This window comes from Phacochoerus africanus, chromosome 3, assembly GCF_016906955.1.
Source record: "Phacochoerus africanus isolate WHEZ1 chromosome 3, ROS_Pafr_v1, whole genome shotgun sequence".
NCBI lineage: Eukaryota > Metazoa > Chordata > Mammalia > Artiodactyla > Suidae > Phacochoerus > Phacochoerus africanus.
Genome location: NC_062546.1, coordinates 18,699,460 through 18,711,605, shown reverse-complemented (window position 1 = coordinate 18,711,605; position 12,146 = coordinate 18,699,460). Strand labels below are relative to the sequence as shown.

Below are 12,146 nucleotides of genomic sequence, written 5' to 3'. Positions count from 1 at the left end.
CCACCCCCACCTCCCAACTCCGCTGCGTGTAACTGGTCTCCTGATGATGCAGACGGGTTCCTCTGCCTTGATTCCTACAGGTCAACCTCATGGGCTGTGTCCTCCCCGATTTCGCTGTGGCCTTTCTGGACAACCTCCCCCACCTCCCTACCCCCATCCCCCCATCCCTCCAACCACCCCACCCCCACCCCCACCCCCACGCCCTGCCCTCCACACGGTTCCAGCCCCACAGGCGTGGGGAACCCAGGCCCCACCTTCTCAGTGGTCATGCAGGCTAAGTGACCACCAATTCTGTCTTTGGACCCCCTCCCAGGTACAGCTAGGTGTTTATTTCTCCCTCATATAACAGATGGGCAGATGGAGATTTGCATGGTGTGGAAGGGGGTTAGGGAGAGTACCTGACCCCCGGTGGACCTACAGGCTGGACCAGGCAATCCGAGGCTCCTCCCCCCTCCCCGCCTCCCTCCTTGGGAGGTAAGTTCCGCCCACGTTCCCACAACGGGAGCCATTTTCAGGGAGGCAGCCTAGAGAGAGTAAGGGGTGTTGAGACTCTCTGGACAGTATATCGGGTTGAATCCCACTAAGTCCTCTAATTTAAACATTTAAGGTTCTGATGGGTGGGTGCGGAGAGCTAGCTGTCTTGCGCCGCCCAAGACAAGCCTCCTAAGCTAATTCCCTTGCTTATTAAACCTGCCGCCTGCCCATCTGGAGGGGTTGTCTCTTCAGGCGTCTCCTTCTGTGTATTCCGGCTGGTTTCAGATTTCACCTGTGAAGCTCCCGAGGAGGCTGTGAACTGAGAGAAATGACATATAAAGCTTGGATTTGCCAGGTGAGGTCACAGCCTCCTAGTCTCACTCCGAATCCTGAACTTTCCAGTCCACAGCCTTATTCTGGTTGGAGAAGCCCCACCTTAGGGTCAGGGAGGTTTTCAGGAGGCCTGGGTTCACTCTTCATTGCAAACTTCCCACCTTTCCCTGTCCCCGTCTCCTTTAACAGAGAGTCTCTTTAATCCGATGAATCCCTTCTGTTGGGTAGTGGTGTGTGGACCATTGCCTTTAAAATTGCTTTTGAACTTTCTCTTCCAGGTTTAGGAGGCGTGGAACAGAGTGAACAAGATGGGATTTGGAGTCACAGACTACTGGGTTCAAATTCCAGCAGCACTGCTTCCTGGTGGTGTGGCCATGAGTGAGTCAGTCACTTTACTCTTCTGAGGGAAGATACTTTCCTGTAAAAATAGTCTACTTCCTGAGGTGCTTCTTTGTTGGTCCCCTTGTTCTCATAAGGATGTTGGAATATGCCATCCACACAGTAAACGTTTGAATGCAATGGTTTAAAAATTATGCTGGAAGCCCGCTCCTCACCATGGCAGCCAGTAACCAGTCCACCTGTGAGCAGGCTCTCACCTGAGCACGGGCAGGAATCTGCACCAGGACGCCCTCCTTTCTGAGCATCACACCTGTGGGCATCACAGACATTAGCTGCAGAGCAATAGAACAGCCAGGGTCGCTGGAGCCCCCCGTACATGGCCAGCAGCAGAGATGAAGGGTCTTTTAATGGAGCCTCTGGCAGTGAAGGCCCTCATTGTCATTCCACAGTGCTGGCTCATTATAAGGCAGACCTTGGAGTGAGTGTGAGAGGGTGTGGGGAGGGCAGGGTCCTCCTATCGGGAAGACCTCTATTTCCTGTCAGGTCAGGGCTCTGACAGGTACCCAGGAGGTTGTTAAAACTTCTGAACTGAGAGTCGAATGCTGGGACCAGTGTTTCCCCACAACTGACCATGTATGCAGGTCTTCCTCCCTGACTCCCTGCTTGGAGTTGATGTTGTGTTTCCCTTTCCTTTCACCCCCTTTAACCTGGGGGTGGGGCTGAGAGGGAGGACTTGGGGAGCCCTAGTGTGTATCAGTATATGCTGGCTAATGCTGGAAGTTGCTAGAAATTCCATGCACCCTCGGTACCACTCACGAGATGTTCAGAGCTCACAGGCTGATCACTAGATGATGTACCATTGAATGGGCCGCCTCAGGTGTGAGGGGAAAACTCAGGCCCACTGGATTTGGTCTTGGCTTAATGGTGTGGTTTGGGCTGAGGCCTCCCCTTTCTTCCACGCTGGGGGCTTCTCTGCAGAGAACACTGCAGACAAATTAACCTCGTAGCCTGACTTGAAATTACCTTGGCCACCAATAGTTGCACTGAGCTGAGTGCAGAAGCAGGCCTTCGTTGCCTCATGAACCTGGCGGTGTTGCTATGGAAACCAGGATTCTGTTCTCCCTCCGGTTCCCTGAGGTTAGGAGGTGTCCCCTGGGAGTAGGGGGGCCAGAACAGACTAGGAGAGGGTCGCAGGTAGGGATGTAGAAGACATGAGATTTGGCAGGTGAGGGTAGGAGATGAGCTGGGAGAATCCCACATCCTGAGGTGGGGGCTGTCTCCATTCTCAGCAGGGCTCAGTGTTGACCCCTGCAGAAACCCTTCCTTCTGGAGATGTTCCCCTCTCTGGGCTTCAGAGCTGGCTGGGGCCAGGGTGACGTTTGGGTATTCTCTTGGCAGAAATCACCAGTTTAGCTTAGCTGAGAAAACTAGCAGAATAGAGTCCTGGCTGACCTCAGCCTTCAAATAAGTCCCCAGCAACACAGAGCAGCTGCAGAACTTGTGAGCTGGTTCTGCTCTGACTTGTATACATTTGGACCGGCCATGTTTCCCTGACGTGTAAAACGGCGTGAATGATGACAATACCATTCCCATTTGCCTAGAAGCTTCTTTTGAAGGTGAAAACAATTTACAAACTGTGCTGCCTTCAGAACTGGGAGGCTTGGTGGATCCCTACTTCAAGGAGCAGTGGCTGGTGCTGGCCCTGCCCCTACTGTAAATGCAAGTGACCTCTGAAGGCCTAGGCTGGTTTGATGTATCGTCAGTTTCCTGCTTTCCTTTCTCTATTTTTCTGTCTTATCATAGGTCAGCTCCTCTGCCCCCACCTAAATTGTCAGCTCTGTCTGAAGTGGGGATCGTATCTCAGCAAAGGTTCTCTAGTAAAGATAGCAGGCCTCTGTCACCACCACTCAGCTCTGCTGTTGTCCTGTGAAAGCAGCTACAGATGATATGTAAACAAGTGGTCGTGGCTGTGCTACAGTAAGACCTTATTTACAAAAACAGGTGGCAGGCTAGGTTGGGTCCATGCCAACTCTTGTCTGGAGGAAAGAACATGGGCTTCAGAGTTAGGCTCAATTTTGCCTCCTGGCTTAGCTGCTAATCAGCTGTGCAGTTTCTAGGTGAGTCCCATTCTCGCTACCCCTCATGTTCCTTATCTGGATAATGCAGATGGTAATTCCCATCTTGGAGGGCTGTTTTGAGGATAAACAGCATATACAGACTTCCTGCTGTATGGAGGGGCTTAACCATGGCAGATTTTGTGATTTCCCCACTTCCTTCATGACTGGAAGCCCATGGCTGATTTGCTTGATGGTTAACTTGCCAGGTAAACAAGGCTGAATTTATAAGCTTAGATCAGCGTGATTCCTCATGGATCTGCCAGACTCCAGGATCACCGAGATTACCACCTTGGTTCAGGCCATCGGCTTGTTAGCACAAGTTCATGTACCCGACGCCAACTGGAACGTTGGAGTTTGGAGCAGAGGAGGGTTCATTGCAGGGCTTTGCAAAGAGATGAGTGGCTTGTGTCCCCTAAATAACCTGAACTCCTCCATCCAAAATCATAAAGCATTTTTAAAAGCCAAGTGAGGAAATAAAATTAGTAGCAGTTTTAGGTTTAAGGCTTTTAATTGTATTCTAATGCTTTGGAAATATTTGCAATCCATATGTAATACCCATGATTGTTCTTCGGAAGTGAATTAAAGGTTATAGTGCCTATAAGCAAGGCATACCTATGTTCAAATGTTAGCTTCTCACACCCATTGGGAAATTACTTAAACAGTCTCAATTTTGTTCCCCCACTACTTAGCTGTCAGCATATATCAAAAGAACAAGAAATAAAAAATGTATGATCTTCAGGAAAAAAAAAAAAAAGCCAAGTGAGGGAGGACAGTCACAGGGTAAGTGCTCAGCTAGTACACAATTCTCTGATTGGTTGATGGTAAGGTAACTGGGCGGTGACACAGGAATTAACATTAATCCTTAGGTGCCAGTAGGTCTGGTGGCTACATGCTCATGGTCATAAAATAGTTAATATCTTCTATTTGGTGATGGTTTTAGCATCTGTAAAACAACTCAGAAACTGTGCTTCAGATACTCTTATCTAGGTATTCAGAGAGGAGATAAAGCAGAGCATATGGGGGAAGAGCCTACCCTGGGTTATGGGCTCAGCTCTGGGGTGAACCACAAGCAGAGAAGCTACAGGTGAGAAGAGAGTCTGATGATGGCTGGATCGGAGCCACATGCTGTTCCACAAGAGTCTTGACTGCTCTGTTTGGCTCTGAGCTGCTCAGAAAAGGGAAGGCATGTCAGTGACATGCATCACAGGGTCCATGGAAGAAACACCCAATAGCCCCTTGGGAGAATCACACTTCTCCTCCTGATAGTCAAGGCTCCTAGCCCTGTCATCAGATCAGAGACCATACTGGGTTTCATGGGGCTTATTCTTAACTCCCATAGGATAGGGATGCCAAAGGGAAGTTCAATAAAAGCAATTCTTTGAGGGCAGAAACAGCATGATCCTTTTGTTGTCTCATGGTATGGCCTTACTCAAGGATGTTACTTAGACTACCTGGAGGACAGCAGGGGTGCTATAGCCTTCAGGTGCTCTTCTGAAGTACTGAGCTCTAGAAGTTCCTGTTGTGGCTCAGTGGGTTAAGAACCTGACTGGTATCCATGAGGATGGGGGTTCGATTCCTGACCTCACTCAGTGGGTTAAGGATCCAGTGTTGCCGTGAGCTGTGGCATAGGTCACAGATGCGGCTCAGATCCCACATTGCTGTGGCTGTGGATATGGTGTAGGCTGGCAGCTGCAGCTCCAATTCGACCCCTAGCCCAGAAACTTCCATATGGCATAGGTGTGGCTCTAAAAAGAAGAAAATAAATTACTGAGCTCTCGATTAGGCTTGAGTGGTAGTGAGTTGTAGGTCAGTTATTTGGGAAGTAACAATTATATGAAGCTCATTAAAGACAAAGCTGTGTGCTTTTGACAGTCCAGTGGCCTGGGGCAGCCTGATGAACTCTATTAATGAAGGTAGAGGATCTTTTCAAGGATTGATGCCTAAATAAAAGGCCACCTCCCTCCCTAGTGAGGTGGGCAGAGGACATTCCTATGGGCAGAGTTGAGAGTCTTAGATCACCCTTAAAATTTTAGCTTAGGTGATTTTAAAAATGGGGCTTATGGAATTCCTGTTGTGCTTAGTGGTAACAAATCTGAGTAGTATCCATGAGGATGCAGGTTCAATCCCTGGCCTCGATCAGTGGGTTAAGGATCAAGCATTGCTGTGAGCTGTGGTATAGGTCACAGATGCAGCTCAGATCCTATGTTGCTGTGGCTGTGGTGTAGGCCAGCAACTACAGCTCAGATTCAGCCCCTAACTTGGAAACTTGCTTATGACAGTGAGATCCTACTGTATAACACAGGGAAATATATCCAGTCTCTTGGGATAGACCATGATGGAAGACAGTGTAAGAAAGGGAGTGCATGTCTTTAATGAGTGCATGACTTTGCTGTGCAGCAGAAATTGGCACAATTTTGTAAATCAACTATGCTTTTTTAAAAAATGGGAAAAAAATAGGGCTCAGGAAATGTCCAATTCAGATGTAAAAGATTTCAAAGCATCTAACTTTAAACAGAAAAACTTTCTGGAGAACCTTCCAAGTTAAATTGGTTTTGAAATATGTAAATGTGTTGATGTGCATGACTTAGTTTTTATTATGTAACAAACTACCCAGTACTTTAGTGTCTAAAGTCAGCAACCATTTACCTAGCTCACAATTTATGGATTCGTGGGGCCCAGTGGATCATTCTTCTGGTCTGTGCTGGGCTGAGTCATGCTGCGGTTGACTGCCGGGCTGGCTGGGAACCGTCTGCCGTCTGGTCTAGGATGGCTTCAGAGGGGATGGTTTGTTGTGTTTGACACGGTCACTCGTCCTCCAGCAGGCTAACTGAGGGTCACTCATGTCGGGTCTGGGTATGGTTCCAGTAAGAAACTACAAAGTCTTGAGAGCTTGACTTGGACTTGGCACAGCATCACATCTGCCATGTTCTTTGATTTTGCTTTTTAAATTGAAGTGTTTATTTTGAGATAATTGTAGACTTACATGCAGTTGCAAGAAATAATACAGAGAGATCCGTGAACACTTTATCCAGTTTCCTCCCGTGGTAATAGCTTACAAAACTATGGAATAGTATCATAACCAGGACACTGATTTGATACGTGTCGCCACCACAAAGATCCATCTTTTTTCTCTTTATAATTGGAATTATAGTTGATGTATGATACTATATGTTATAGGTGTACAATATAGTGATTTATAGTTTTAAGGTTATACTCCATTTATAGTTATAAAATATTGGCTATATTCCATGTGTTGTATACTATATCTTTATAGCTTGTTTTATACCCAATAGTTTGTACTTCTTAAGCCTCCATCCCTACTCTTTCCTGTTCTCTGTCCTCTCTCCACCAGTAACAACTGGTTTGTTCTCTATACCAGTTGCTTCTCTGAGTCTGCTTCTTTTTTGTTATATTCACTAGTTTATTATATTTTTTTTAGATTCCGCATATAAGTGATAACACACAGTATTTGTCTTTCTCTGTCTGACTTTTTTCACTTAGCATAATGCCCTCCAAGTCCATCTATGTTGTTGCAAATGCAAAATGTCATCCTTTTTCATGGTTGAGTAGTATTCCATTATATATATACCACATCTTCTTTATCATTTGTCTGTTGATGGGTACTTAGGTTGCTTCCATATCTTGGTAGTTTTAAATAATGCTGCCATGAACATTGGGGCGCATGTATCTTTTTGAGCTAGTGTTTTTGTTTCTTTTGAAGACCTATCCACTTTATAACCACTCCTGCTTGCCTCCTTTCCTCATCCCTTCCTTAATCCCTGGCATCCACTAATCTGTTCTCCATTTCTATAATTTTATCATTTTAAGAATGTTATGTAAATGGCGCCACACATTATGTAACTCTTTGGGACTGGCTTTTTGCACTGATTATAATTCTCTAGAAATTTTCCCAGTTATAGCATGAATTAATAGTTTATTCTTTGTTATTATTGAGTAGTATCCCAAAATACCATGTATGGATGTATCACAGTTTGTGTAACTGTTGACCAACTGAAGGACATCTGGGTTGTTTCCAGTTTTTATTACAGATACAACCTCCGTAAACATTTGCATATAGATTTTTGTGTGAATGTAAGTTTTTAATTTTCTTCCCTCCAGGAGTATAATTATTGGGTTGTATGGCAGTTAAATGTTTAGGCTTTTTTTTTTTTTCCCAATGAAACTGCCAAAGAAATGTAGGATTCCCATGTAGATTCTATTGACATTTCCTTTCTACATTCCTTAGATAAGTGTAAGGTACCAAGCCAACCTAGATTCAAAGAATAAAAGAATGGACTCTATCTCTTCATGCTAGAGCTTCAAAGGATGATAGAGCTTGAAAAAGGATGTGGAGGAGTTCCCTTGTGGCAAAGTGGGCTAAGGATATGACACTTTCACTGCAGCAGCTTGGGTCGCTGTTGTGGCATGGGTTTGATCCCTGGCCTGGCAAGTTCCACATGCCATGTGAAAAAAAAAAAGAAAATCAAATGGTCTTGGAAGCAAAAGATAATCCATATGTAATTTTCAGGGTTTGAGCTTTTCAGTGAATTTTATTTTGTCAAGGATTGTAATGAGAAGACAGGCAGAAAGAAGAGTTGGGTCAGAAGTTCAAGGCACTTGACTTCGTTTTTAAAGGAAAGCATCAGCCCCTGTCTCAGCTTCCGTGTCTCCTTGTATTGAAAACCTATTTTGGGTCATCGTGACACAGGCTCCTCATTGTACCTAATAAAGATCCCATGTTTTCCAAATACAGCTCTCATCTCTCCCCTGGATGCATGCACTTCCATGAGTGTGTCTTGTCTTGTCTCTTTCTTTCTTTCTTTCTTTCTTTCTTTCTTTCTTTCTTCTTTCTTTCCTTTTCTTTCGTTTTCCCTTCTTCTTTCTTCTTCTCTCTCTCTCTCTCTCTCTCTCTCTCTCTCTCTCTCTTTCTTTCTTTCATAAAATCATTTTATTTAAGTTTGAAAGAGCACAATTCAGTTTCATACTTATGAACAGAAAAATAATTTTGAATCTTATGGCATAAATATCCACTTATTAGTTGTACACAGGACAGATAACCTTACAAAATATAGCTGGCAAATAAAAAGTTATCAATTGTTGTATTTGTTATCATGAATACATTACCATTGGTTGCGAATCTAGTCTATGCTCATTACTACTCTCTTAAAAATTTTTAAAAATTGAAATGTAACTGACTTAAATATTTTATTAGTTTCAAGTGTACACATAATTTCATATTTTTATAGATTACGAAGTGATTATAAAATATTGACTATGTTCCCTGTGCTCTGTATTACTTCCTTGTAATTTCTTTATTTTATACTTAGTAGTTTGTACCGCTTAATTCCCTTGACCTATTTTGTTTTTCCCCTCACACCACTACCCTATGGTAGTTTGTATCTGTGAGTCTGTTCCTATTTTGTTATATTTGTTCATTTGTTTTTTTAGATTCCATGTAGAAGTGAAAACATATGGTATTTCTTTCTGTCTGATTTATTTCACTTATCATCACACCCTCTAGGTCTATGCACATTGTTACCAGTAGCAAAATTTTGTTTTTTAATGGTTGGGTAGTAGTCCATTGTGTATACATGTCACATATTCTGTTTTATAAAATTATTTTTATTTTTTCTGTTATACTTGGTTTACAGTGTTCTGTCAATTTTTTGCTGTACTGCAAAGTGACCCAGTCACACAAATATATATATATATTTGAATATATATATATAAGAATGTATATATATATACATTCTTTTTCTTACAATATCCTCCATCATGTTCCATCACAAGTGACTAGATATAGTTCCCTGTCCTATGCAGCAGGATCTCATTGCTTATCCAGTCCAAATGCAATCGTTTACATCTATTAACCCCAAGCTCCCAGTCCATCCCACTCCCTCCTCCTCCCCCTTGGCAATCACAAGTCTCTTCTCCAAGTCCATGCATTTCTTTTCTGTGCAAAGATTCATTTGTGCTGTATATTAGATTCTAGATATAAGTGATATCATGTGATACTACATATTCTTAATCCATTCATGTGTTGATGGACACTTAGGTTGCTTCCATATCTTGGCTACTGTAAATAATGCTGCTATGAACATTGGAGTGCATGTATCTTTTCAAATTATTTTTGTTTCTTCAGATAAATTCCCAGGAGTGGAATTGCTGGGTTGTAAGGCAGTTATATTTTTAATTTTTTGAGGAACTTCCATGGTGTTTTCCATAGTTCTTATGCCAATTTGCATTCCCACTAACAGTGCAGAAGCATTCCCTTTTCTCCACATCCTCACCAGCACTTGTTATTTGTAGTCTTTTTGATAATAGCCATTCTGAAAGGTGTGAGCTGATATCTCATTATGGTTTTGGTTTGCATTTCCCTGATGATCAGTGATGTTGAGCATCTTTTCATGTGCCGGTTGACCATCTGCATGTCTTTGGAAAAATGCTTATTTAGGTCCTCTGCCTATTTTTAAATTGATTTTTTTTCAATGTGGAGTTTTGTGAATTCTTTATGTATTTTGGTTATTAACCCCTTATCAGATATATCAGTTGCAAATTTCTTTTCCCATTCTGTAAGTTGCCATTTTGTTTTGCTGATGGTTTCCTTCACTATGCAAAAGTTTTTATATTTAATTGATCCCATTTGTTTATTTTTGCTGTTGTTGCCCTTGCCCTGAGGAGACAGATCCAAAAACTAAGACCAATGTTAAAGATCGTCTGCTTATATTTTCTTCTAGTGATTCCATTGTCTCAAGTCATACATTTAAGTCTTTAATTCATTTTTAGTTCATTTTAGGTGTAAGGTGTGAGAAAATTTCTAGTTTCTTTCTTTTACATGTAGCTGTCCAGTTTTCCCAGCACCACTTCTCTCTATTCTGTGCCATTGTCTGTTTTTTTGTACCACTGTCATACTCTTTTGATTACTACAGCTTTGTAGAATGGTCTGTTGTCTGGGAGGGTGATACTTCCAGCTTTGTTCTTTTTTCTAAAAACAGCTTTGGCTATTTGGGAGTCTTTTGTGGTTCCTACAAATTTTAGGATTATTTGTTTTAGTTCTGAGAGAAATACAATATTAGAATATATTCTAATATTAGAACATATGCCACTGGTATTTTGACAGGGGTTGCATTGAATCTGTAGATTGCTTTGGGTACTATGGACATTTTAACAATATTCTTTCAGTCCATGAACAGAGGATATATTTCCATTTATCCGCAATATTTTACTCCCTCTTTCACATTTTATATTTTGATATCATATTTTACCTCTTTATGTGTATCCTTTAACTGTTGTAGTTACAGTTGACTTTACAGTTATTATCTTTTAACATGTATACTAGTTTAAGTGGTTGATTCACTGCCTTTATTACATATGTACATTTACCAGTGAGATTTTTCCTTCATCTGTTCCTCATTTCTTGTTATGGCCTTATATTTTTTGCTTAAAGAAGACCCTTTAACATTTCTTGTAGGACTGATTTAGTGGTAATGAATTTTAGTTTTTGCTTGTCTGGGGACCTCTTTATCTTTCCTTCAGTTCTGAATGATAACCTTGCTGGATAAAGTCCTTGGTTATAGGCTTTCCCCCCCACAGCACTCTAAATACATCATGCTACTCCCTTCTGGCTTGCAGAGTTTGTGCTGAATAATCAGCTAATAGCCTTATAGGAGTTCCTTTGTATGAGACTCTTGGTTTCTTGGGCTGCCTTTAAAATTCTCTAAGTTTTGCCATTTTATGATATATCTTGGTGTGAGTCTCTTTGGGTTCACCTTGTTTGGGACTCTCTGTATTTCCTGGGCCTGGATATATATTTCTTTCTTCAGGTTAGGGATGTTTTCAGCCATTATTTCATCAAATAATTTTTCTTCCCCTTTCTCTCTCTGTCTTCTCCTTCTGGGACCCCTATAATTCAGATGTTAATATGCTTGATGTTGTGTCCCAAAGGTCTCTTAACTCTTCTCATTTAAAAAAATAGTTTTTCTTTTTGCTGTTCTGATTGGGTGATTTCCATTATCCTATCTTCCATATTGCTTATGCATTCTTCTGTATCACCTAATCTGTTCATACCTTCTATTGTATTTTTCACTTCAGTTATTGTATTCTTCAGCTCTGATTGGTTCTTTTTATATTTTCTGGCTCCTTGTCGAAGTTCTCACTGAGTTCCTCTATTCTTTACCTGAATTCAGTGAGCATTTTAATGACCATTGCTTTGAACTCTATCAGGTAAAATATTTATTTCTGCTTCATTAGGCTTTTTTTCTAATACTTTATTCTGTTCCTTTGGAACATATTCCTCTCCTCATTTTGTTTGATTTTCCCTGTTTGTCTCTATGAAACCAGGCAAAACAGTTACCTATCCTGATTGTGAAGGCGTGTCCTTGTGTGAGACTGTCCCTGTGCAGTCTGCCTGTGCCCAGTGTCTTTGCTGGGAGAACTGGATCTGAAGTGAGACAGGCTGTGTATTCTCCAGTGGTACACTGGCTGCCATCAACTTGGTGGGGATTAGGGCTAGAGCCCATGAGGCTAAAGCTGGAGTCTTCTACGAACCAGAACTTCTCTGGTTTGTGATGGAGGACACTACTTTGGTGGGGGGTGGGGTAGGAGCTAGAGGGGCTGAAGTTGAAACCCAGTGTCGCTTGGCTGGATGATGGCCATTGCCTTTTCTCCTGGGCAGAGCCAGGGCCTGAAGGGCTGGGGTAGCAGTCCAGAGTGATCCACAGCTTCTCCCTGGCAACGTCGTGGTCATTGCCTTGGCTGGGGTTGGAGCCAGGGCTCCAGAGGCTGGAGCCAGAGCTTAGTGTGGGCATGCTGGGCTGGTCCTGGCAGGCTTACCAGAGCACCAGCTGTTTTCAATTGCTGCGTCTGCTCGGGGACTGAAAGCTG

The 12,146-nt window shown here is 42.7% G+C and overlaps 1 long non-coding RNA gene across 1 annotated transcript in view; it reads left to right on the top strand.

The window, feature by feature from the left end:
• Positions 1 to 526: 526 nt before the first annotated feature.
• The window catches only part of LOC125122576 (uncharacterized), a 258,930-nt gene continuing 247,310 nt past the window's right edge, over positions 527 to 12,146 (top strand). Inside the window, exons 1-2 of the long non-coding RNA XR_007133842.1 lie at positions 527 to 829; positions 1,086 to 1,185. This is a non-coding gene — a long non-coding RNA (uncharacterized LOC125122576). The remainder of the gene's footprint in view (positions 830 to 1,085; positions 1,186 to 12,146) is intronic.